The sequence below is a fragment of the Cyrtonyx montezumae genome, unplaced genomic scaffold, assembly GCF_038088225.1.
Source record: "Cyrtonyx montezumae isolate F1298 unplaced genomic scaffold, pur_monq_1.0 scaffold_8, whole genome shotgun sequence".
NCBI lineage: Eukaryota > Metazoa > Chordata > Aves > Galliformes > Odontophoridae > Cyrtonyx > Cyrtonyx montezumae.
This window is the reverse complement of record NW_027072089.1, coordinates 78,202,947-78,213,518: the sequence shown is the minus strand read 5'-3', so window position 1 is coordinate 78,213,518 and position 10,572 is coordinate 78,202,947. Positions and strand designations below refer to the sequence as shown.

Sequence of the window (10,572 nt, the reverse complement as noted above, 5' to 3'; positions counted from 1 at the left end):
TTGTTCCACCTCCACAAACACCAAGTGCTCACTGTATTATATAACACTGGGACAGCAACTGCAGGGAACATGAGTAGCAGAAAATATCCTTGAGATGCTTAGAGAGGAAACATGAAAATCGAATGTGTATTTTACAAGCTTATTCTCCTATCACTGGCTATACATTATAATTCTTTCTTATATTATAAGGATAGGTGTATATACAACTCTCTATATGGAAAGAAGCCCAAAGAAGCCAACAAAGTTTAGAAAAGTTGGCTGATGTTTAGGCTGACAACTCAAGTTTCACACACTCCCTGTGGGTCCAATTTTGCTCAAACAATGCTGTCAGTATTGTTTTATTTGCATTAATTTCTATCCAAATCTCATAAAGAAACAAAACTAAAATTGGATGCCACAATGCACGCTCATAGACACCCGGATCAGACGTCTACAGTTAGCATCCATCCCTTTGAAACAGCAGAAGTGCCTGCTAATAGTTAACCAAAGAAATTGCATAAAAAGCCAGTATGCATAATTAAAAGCACTAACGAATGCTTGGCAAAACAGTGGTCATTTCTCACAGAAAGTTATAAATAGAAGGAATATTGAACAAAGCCTGGCTGGAGGGTTTTTTCTAATGCCTATACTTTTTTTTTTTTTTAATGAAGCTTCATTTATTTGTTTGAAAAAGTAGGATAAAAGATACACCTTGCAAAGCTGATTAAACTTCACCACAGGTCATGCACCCAAATTGAAGGGTTTTTTGCTCCTCAGATCAGTTTATATGATTCTTTCCTTGCCATAACTCTGGAAGTGATCTGGCAATACCTGGGAGCCAAAGCACCCTGCAGCAGGAATGGAAACAGCAATATCCTCTCCCAGCAGACCTGAGCAGGCCTGGTGAGATGCCAGCTTTCTGGTGGAAAGTACCCACATTTTTTCTGGAGCGAGCTGTTCCTCCAGCCATTCTCTCTTCCTGCCCTCTGGCTCAGCAATCACCTTCTCTCCTGTCTTCCCTCCACCACACCACCTGCGTCAATGCTGCTCCAGGGAGAGAAATTTTGGCTGAGCTCAGAAGGCTCTGTATCAAGAGGTTTAATTCCACCCTGCAAAGAGCCCTGTGAAAGAAAGCTGCTCCTTCTTGCAGCATACTCTCACGTGGGACTGGATTCTAACAGAGGGAGGATGCAACTCATGAACAGCCAATGGAAAAAATCTGGATATTATGCACATTGTCAGAACTGGTCTGGAAGGAACACTGAAATAGATGAGGTGCACTGAATACAAAAAAATGAACACAGCGAAGCTACAAGAGGCTGAAAGGAAAATTACAACCATCAACAGAAAAAGAGAGCTTGAAGTGAGAGAAGACAATTACTCATGCATTTGCAAAAAGATGTGACTTCGAGGAAAATTTATAAGAACAACCAAACAAAAACAGCCCAGCACAGTTTTATGGTGTGCCTGCTGGCACTGACATCATGGAACATACAGCAAACAGTCTGGGCACAAGAGCATCACTTGGGGATTATATTTACCTAGAAATTGCTGTCTGGGAAAAAATAAGAATGAACAGGGAGAAGTTAAGAGGAACTAACATGACCTGGGTCTGCCTGTCTCACAATGTGAACAACTGAATACAAAATCAAATTCCAAGACCTGCCTAGCTCCAAACACAGCTAAAGTACGCACAAACATATGCTTATTTTCAAGTTTTTCTCTGATCTCGCTGGGACTTATACAGTCAAGGTCAAACATGCACTGCTGTGTTCTGCTGGGGCAGGGCCCAAATCACACAGAAAAGACAAGGGAGTTTTCAGGAAAAAATATATGAGACCATTACTGTGACCAAAGAAATTTTTTCCACCTTCTGGATTTCTTTTCCAACGCCTCCAGCTAAATTAAAAGCAGAAAGCAAACAAATTTTCATTGACTCTTTCAGCACATTGTAATTAGAGCCCATTTCATCATGTTAAACATCCAAATAAATGATGATTTGATATGCAGCATCATCAACAACAGTGAACTGACAATATATAGCAATCCATATGCACTTTGCTTCTAGTTTACATTGTTCACATTCACATCAGCAAAACTACAGCTGTGACTGAGGAGCTCAGGCTGCCATCCCAGCACCTACAGTGCCCACTGCCTGGGTCACTGTCCTTCCCACAGCTGTCACTCATTAATGATCTCAAAGTTCTGCACCAAGTAAGTCCCATATAAACCTCTGAGTCCTGACAAAAAGAATCACAGAAACTTCTCCTTAACTCTTCTTTTTTTATTTGATGCTCTAATAACATTTGCATAGTAAGCTGTTAAAGGCATGCTATTTCCAGTTTGTTGACACAGTGTGCAATTTACAGATGCCAAGACCACAGCAAATAACATATCCCAACATCTAAGTCTCTCTGTTTTGTATGTTATTAAAATAAAACTTGGACAGACAAATCCTTGCTGTCTTTGTGTAGAGAAGTATTATTGAATAAAAATAGCACAGTGGTGCAATCACTAGTTTGATAGACTATTTATGTCTGATGTGATCCTGTGAAGGGCTTGTGCAACAAGTTCTTTCTGATTACTCTAAAAGTTCTCACAAAGAACTCCTTCAGGATGTTTGCTATCCTGGATTTTCACTCTTACATTCCTCTACCATACAGTAGGTACAATACATGATCAGAGAAGCACAGGCATTATGGCTATAGTTAAGAAACTTGAAAGGTGGAATTTTATGGCCATCACAGACCTGTAAGTCTGACCACTGTTGTATGAAAACACATGGAAGCAGACAGAAAATAGCATAAAACACAGCTTGAGTTGATTAAAAAGGTGCAGCAAAAGATAGACTGCTAATCTTTCCCTAAAAATTGATTATTTTGTCTTCTTGAAATGTGGCAGGTTTGTGTCAAGTCCTCTGAAGCATCTGCTGTAAGTTTACTTTTTTAAACTAGAGAATATAGGGATTAGCAGAAGATATAAGGCAGGAAAGGAGCCAGTAAAAATGGGAAGTAGTGGCATATAGTGCTAAATTCATAGAAATATAGAATCATAGAATCACTAAGGTTGGAAAACACCATTAAGATCTTCTAGTCCAACTGCCAACCTATCACCACCATGCCCTCAGTGACACATCTGCACCGTTCTTGAACAACTCCAGGGAAAGTGACTCCACCTCCTCCCTTGGCAGCCTGTTCCAACACCTCACCACTCTTTCTGGGAATAAATTTTTCCTAATATCTAGCCTGAACCTCCCCTGGCACAACTCAAGGCTGCTACCTTCTATCTCTGTTACCACCTGGGAGAAGAGGACACTTTGATACAGCCCCTTTTCAATACCTTTCAATTTCAAAATAGGGAGAGATCATCAGCTTAAACAAAATTTGAGAATATAAAGAGGGAAGAATATGTGTGTAATTTATACAGAGAAAACTAGACAGCCTTCAGTACTAGAATTACAGTAGAAGGACAGTATTTAGTAGCACAACACAGAAGAATTTCCCTTTGTCAGCTAACAACATATATTTCTGCTGTAAAATCAGCCAGCTGAAATGGGATAAAAAAAGACAAATTTACTTGACTATGCACCTATGCTGTGAGTCAGGAGATCACCACGCACCATCACTTAGTTGTGGTTCTCCCACATCCGCTGCTCCCTTCTGGCCTACAAACCTGGATTTCTGCTCTGAAGAAACAAGTGAAAAGCACTACAGAAGTGAAAGCATATACTTTTGTGTGCCTCTGGACACTGAAGTAAAAGCTTTGTTTGGATCAAACAGCTGAGAAGCACTTCTGCATCTCTACACATACAGAATGGTGGTGGACTGCCAACAGTAATGCACCATGCACTACTGCTAGTATATGAACATGACTTTCTGGTTGATCAAAACTGATTATTGTCTTTACAGTAACTTGCAGCTGCTTCACTTGGAAATGATGTACATAAAAGCCTACTGGGGTGGAAATATCCCGAATTTTGAGCCGCACATTGTAAATCCTAAGAGCAGTTTCAAAGAACTGGAATCATCCAACAAGTCACTGTTTTGAAAAGACTCTGAAGACATTCAGCTCAAATGTCCACAAACTGTTTGCTCAAAGCACTGGGGGCTCATTTTTGGACCAGATCTGATGTTGAACTTCTATCTTTAGGATTTTCTATGTAAAGAGTTGTTGTACAAACAAAGCAAGATTGCCGAAGCACTTAACATTTTCTGCCATGCAAGCTCCCTGGGTGTACAGCCATGAGATGTTATCCAAGCACTGCTGGCATGCACAGTTGGCTATGCAAATCTAGAGATTTTATGGTGTTCAGCTAAACATAGAGTTCTAATTGCTTGCTGAGTCCTAGAAAAGATACACTGCTTAACACAGTGCAATCCTAGATGGAACAGTACTATTTCTTTTCATTTGCTGATGAAGCAAATAAATCTTCAGTTAATACAGAAATAAAGAAATGTAACCAGAAAAAAAAAACAAAAAACGTGAGAGACAATGCAAGACTGCAGAAAATTTCTTAATCTATTTATTCCCAAGCTCATGTTTGATAGTTATCTACAGATGGGACACATGCCAGAATGGACTACATTGTGAAAGACACATATTTTACATACGCTGCATTGCTACGTATAGAAAGTTTCCTGCCTGGCTACAAGAGTCAGGAAAACACTTTTCCCTTTCCTAAAAATTCATGAAAGTTAAGAAAATTGATCAGATTTTGTAGCAGGGAAGAAAAAAATACAAAAAAACCAAAAACCACCAGTTGTTCTTCTGAGTTGATGAGACACATAAAAGGAGCTTAAAAACAAAACAACAAAAACAAAAAGTAAAAACAAAGCACCTCCCTGCAAATTCAATTCAACCAACGTATTTATATTTCCTCGCTTCAATTTTGAATTATGGGAGGGAGACGGTCAGTTTAAATTCACCAATGAAATGATTTCCTGAAAATATTCTAAAGGGGCATTTTGATGACCTCAGAGCTTTTCCAAATTATTCTTTAATTAGGAAATAAACTAAAATCAAATATTTCTCAAAAGTTATTCTGATGTTTAGTGTTTGGTTTGTTTGTCTGTTTGTTTTGTTTGTTTTTTTATTTTTTATTTTTTTGACAAATCAGAGGTTGTTTTCCTCTTCCCCGAGGCAGTTTGTTGAAAAAATTCCAGCCCACGTTATCAATTACGAAAGTCCTGCGCTTTTGCAATAACCAGCTCAGTAGCCTGCATCTAGGTGGAGAATAACTAGTGACACGCAGTCTTGACCTAATGAGCTTGTCTCCATTAGAAACTATACATCCAACTACACATGTAAACATCACTTCAGTCTATTAATACCATCTGAAAGAGTTCATTGGATGAACTGAATAAATTGCTGTCATTATTTCTTTGCCTGAAACCCTCTTCTGAAAACAAAATGAAATTACTAAATAAAACACATCCAATTAGATTTTTTTCTCTTCTAATCTGTCTCACTGTGATTAAGCTAGAGCTTGCCCACAAAGGTTAGCCTTAGGCTCTGTTGTACAGTAACCTCTTCCATGTTCCAACACGTTATTGAGGGTTTTTTTTCAAACTAGAAAAAAAAGCAAAATATTGAGCTAGGTGTAGTTACCAGGGTTACAGTTTCTTGGCTACTGTTGATATGAAAAAGAGACATGATTTTTAGGGTGAAACTATTCACAGTAACAAGGAAGAATATGTGGATATGCTGATCTAATCCTGCCTCTGTAGGAGAGTTTGAATTTATTACTGATTTTCTGTGCCTGGTTTCCCCTGCATATCATAAGCATTTAATTAAAAGTTTCATCCAAAGTATAATGAAAAGGTCAGTTCTATTTGCATAATAGAATACTTTTCTCAGAAAAAAAATAATAATCTAATGGCCAGCACCATAAAGCTTTTTTTCAAATATCAAAACTTTTGAAGAACTTGTGGGTATTCTTGGACTCTCATCATTTTTCCAATTCTTCCTTTTCTTTCCCCAGCCCCTTCTCTTTTATGTCTTTTTATCCCTCTAAGGTCACTTGCTCCTTCTCAGCCTATTGTCAGACACACATTGTCCTCTTATCTGAATTTCTAGATAGACCTTTACCTTCTGATCTTCCCTTCTATCCCTTCTAAAATGAAAATTTCCTGTGAAAGTGAGCAAATCTGGTTATATGCTAACCCTGGAACATCAAAACTTACCTAAACGTACAAAAAGCAGTATTCATTAGTAGAATGTTGTTCTTAAGACAGAGAACAAGACATCCTTCTAGTATTAAATTATTTTTTGCATATTCAGGGAGGAGGCAGAAAGGGTTGGATTGCGTGATCAAAACAGTTAAGTTACATGGACTATATGCCACACTAATCACAACCAACTGTATGGTGGTGTGCTCAACAAGCACTCCAGGTCAGAAATTCACTAAAACTGACCAGTGTCTGGTTTTTTTGTTCGTTTGTTTTTGAGTATTTTCCATTTACCTGTGACAGCACTGGACTATATCATCTGATAAATTCAGAAACTTGAGAAACTGAAGCTTGTTATGTGAAATCTTTCCCGGGCAGAAATAAAGTCAGTCTTCATTATCATTTAGTACATGAAATAGTATTTTGCAAAAGTGTATTTGTTCCTGGGTTTTATGTTAAACTTTAATGTGGGTGTGGATGTATACCAGGATCTCAAGGAAAGAATGAAAGGGTATTGCTGCAGACAGGTTAGAAAGGATGATCAAGCAGTTTATGGGAGTGAAATATTTTGCTGGCCACTTGTACGCTTTCATTATCACCTCAAAGAGGCCTGCAGGTCTACAGCTGTTACCAAAGGCTTCAGTGGAAATTCATCTGATTATGTCAATTGCTGTTCATTAATGTAAGAAGGAGAGGATGAAAGGCGTCAGATACTCTGGCACAGCCATGCTGATCTTGCTAGCTGCTGGTACATACATAACAGTATGAAGACATCCCATATTTATGTGTCTATGCTTTAAGCAAACAATGCATCCTGATAGTAACAAGAGCTGCCATCATATCCTTCTTACTTTGGTCCAGTCCACCAGACCTCTTTCTGTATCTATTTATGTGGCTACTTTTTAGTAGAAGAGCTCTGGGAACTAGGCATTGACTTAATTTTTGGAAAATAATTTTATAATAATACCTCAATAATTAAGGTCAGAGCTCAGCTAATAGCTGTAGCAAGCATTTTAATGTATTCAATCTGCTTTTAAATGTCAGCAGTGACTGTATATTTGAAGTTTTGTTGGGCAGCTGATTCCATAACCTCCAGCTACAATTAACCTGTAATCAGGTTAAGACACGTTAAGTAACATACCAAGGTGGATCTTAATATATGGTTATAAATATAAAGCAAAATAACTCTGGCTAGCAATGCCCACTCAAGTCCTCAGGACAAAAAACTTCAAGACACATGCAAGCTGGCCAGTTTCACTATGGCTTTACTCTTTGGTAGTTAGCTTTTACTGTGCAGAATATATTTGAAGCGATGCTTAGAGTCAGCATGAGCCAAACGTCACAAATTAGCTAGCAGGATTTTGAAACTAAAATCAGCAACAGGCAGAAACCAAGAATATCAACTCCTTGGCCCCAGGAATGCAAGAGTGCCTTCTTTTACATTTCCCATCTAGTATAAAACTAAGAACAACAAGCAAACAAAGGAAAAACAAACCAAAAGACTCATGAAGTAGTTCAGGTGATCATGGAATCATTTGAATTGGAAGGGAAGGTATTTAAAGGCCATCTAATCCAACTACCCTACAGTGAATATCTACAGCTACACCATGTTGGTCAGAGGAACTGATCCAGGCTTTGATGGATGGGGCTATTTGCAGTACAGAAGAGCTTTGAGGAAAATAAGAGAAAAACAATAATTTTCATGTGCCTTTCACAGGTAAATCATCTTGATGACCTCCCTTTCGGTGTGTTGTTGCTTATTTTAGCTTCCTATAAAGCAAGATGTCTGGAGTTCTTTGAAGGTCTTCAAGCACCTGAAGGGTACTCTCCTGTTAATTGTATCTACCCTGATTTAAACACCGGGGCTTCATTTTCTCCCAAAGGGTAAACAATTGAATTTTTAGTTTGATCTTGACTCACAGTGGAGAACCACCTTCTGGCAACACATGACTCTTCCTGGCAAGTCTCCAATTTCCATACTCAATTGAGCATCCCAGTATGGAATCACTCATCTAACACTAGTGGGCAGAGAGATCAGCTTGCTGAAGAGAAATGAATCCAATAAAGCAAGAAGCAGGAAAAATTATCACTGTTCATAATAAACACATTAAAATAAGATGTTACTGTGCGCGTGGGAATAGTGTATCTAAAAGATTTCAATTTCAGAAACCAGAGCATGGGAATAAGAAAATTTCTAAGATAATATAAGAATCTGGCAAGCTTTCCTGTGCTCTGCCTCCTCCTGGAATTAACATAGAGAATGGTCAACCTAAAAGGGGCAAGAAATTTCCTCTATTGGTTCTCTTCTATTTATTCTGCATCACACGTACACTTTCACATAAATATGAAGAAAACTTCATTCTTTCAGTCCAATGAAATACCTAGTATTTTCTTTCAAGCAGGAACAGATGGGATTTTCATAGAAATTCATCTGTCACAATACTTAATTACCACAACATATAAATGTTGAACAAAGCCAGCTGGAAAATGTAGAGGTTTCCACTTAATCTACTAAACAGAAACAAACAAACAAAACAAGCCCCACCAAAACTGGCTCAAATTTGTCTCCATTTTTATTACAACAGCCTATGTTTGCTCCTTTTTATACATCCAATTTCAGCTTTACCTCTGGAGAACTTCCAAAAAAATTTTTTTCTTCAAAATTTGTATTTCTTGGTAATGCCCAAATTCACTGATTAAAAACAGTGATAAAAATTTAGGAAGTGATTACACTATTAAGAGACACATAATGCTGAACCCTGGGAAAAAATGTACACCAGATCCTAAACTGTTTGTACATTCTCCTCTAATGAAATGCATAGAACTAAAGCCCTCTTAGGGGTCTTGTGCCTTTCAGAAGAACTGAAAGGACTAAGATGCTGTGATGTTCCAGTGACTGCAATACAGCCATGCCAGTGCAAAAACACTTTTAACCTTTGTAAGGATTAGAGACTTAGGATTCCTACGGCTTGATGAGTCAGAGACTAGCATGGGAGATCAGATTTCATACATGACTGTTCAGCTAAACAGTGGTTTAGATTAAAGTGTTCTTGTTCAACCACAAATCAGTGGACCTACTGCAGGAAATCTTTAGGTGACATACTTTGCGCTGGAGGTCAGACTAGAATATCACAAAGTTTCCTTCCAGCCCCCTCTATACACAGTAATCTCTGAATCCAGGGTTGGCCCAATTCAGTAAGCTTTGCACACTGTTTCCTGCTGAATCATTATTCCAAATCTGTCTTGGCAAGGTGTGCTGAGATTTCAGTGATACTGCATGAAGAACTCATGCAAACATTTGGCTGGCTAGAGAGACAGGTGGTAAGAAGAAACCAGAGGATGCAAGACTATGCATCATGAAAATGCATAGTGAAAATGAAACATGATTTTGAAATGAACAAATAGCATGGAAAAGAATGAAAATATTAATCTATAAAATTATACGTACCATTGCAGCCACTTGTTTTCTTCCTGTTCTCTCTCCCCTTTTCCAGTCGTTCACTTCCCTCCTGTAGAGAAGAGAATAATACCACTATCTTTCCCTCTAATGTTTTCCCTCATAGTCTTAATTATTTTAATACACATCTAAATTCAGAGGGAAACTTTGTTGTTTCAATTTTGTCGATAGACTCCATTTCTGTATCTGCTAATTTGAACTTATCTCTACGTGATCTAAGTCTATTTGATGTGACAGTTTCTCACAAAGACTTTTCCTATAAAAAAGTACCTCTGTTTGTAGACATTCTTTCTCATCCTTTTTCTGCAGTTACTTCCCTCATAGTCAAATTCTGCAAGATGTTTCTTCCACCTGGGCCTGGTATTTATTTCTCTCTTTCAGAGGTGGAAATTACTTCATCAGCCTTGAATTCACAACACCAGACATACGTAGTCAAAAGAGCCATGCTACTTCTTACAGTATCCCAGATTGCTGACTTAGTCCCATGGGCCTCTCTAACAGAGATTAATGCAGCCAGTATGCTGAAATCATAATGATTCTTCAATAGTTTTTGTGTCACTTGAATTCTTCTGAAAGACACATTCTTACCCTAAAAGAAGAAAAAAAAATGTCAGTCCCAAGGATGGAGAGACAGAATTTCCATCAGCCCCACACACCATTGTGTCATTCAGAAAGATCTTTTCTGGTACCACAGATGTTACGTGCTTTAATATAAAACAGTAGACTAATCTCCACAAGACTGGAACAGTGGCTCCTTTTATTTTTAGCATGTGTGGGTATCACATTTGTCTGAGAAGAACTGCTGGGGAATTACTTTTTCAGAGGTTCATTCATAGCAGGATTGGGGCAGGGACAATGCAATCTAGACGTAAGTCAGCACAGAAGAATTGACTCTGCTTCACTGTCTAGCTTATGGCTTCCATACATTGCCCAAAGGACTGCATGGCTATGGAGGATAAACCAGCTTTC

General features: G+C 38.2%; 1 long non-coding RNA gene across 1 annotated transcript; it reads right to left on the bottom strand.

The window, feature by feature from the left end:
• Window positions 1-3,521: 3,521 nt before the first annotated feature.
• Window positions 3,522-10,188, bottom strand: LOC136059238 (uncharacterized). The gene is made up of 3 exons (XR_010623205.1): window positions 9,874-10,188; window positions 9,595-9,655; window positions 3,522-3,664 (listed from the first exon to the last, which is right to left on the bottom strand). It is a non-coding gene; the product is annotated as an uncharacterized LOC136059238 (long non-coding RNA).
• Window positions 10,189-10,572: the final 384 nt, after the last annotated feature.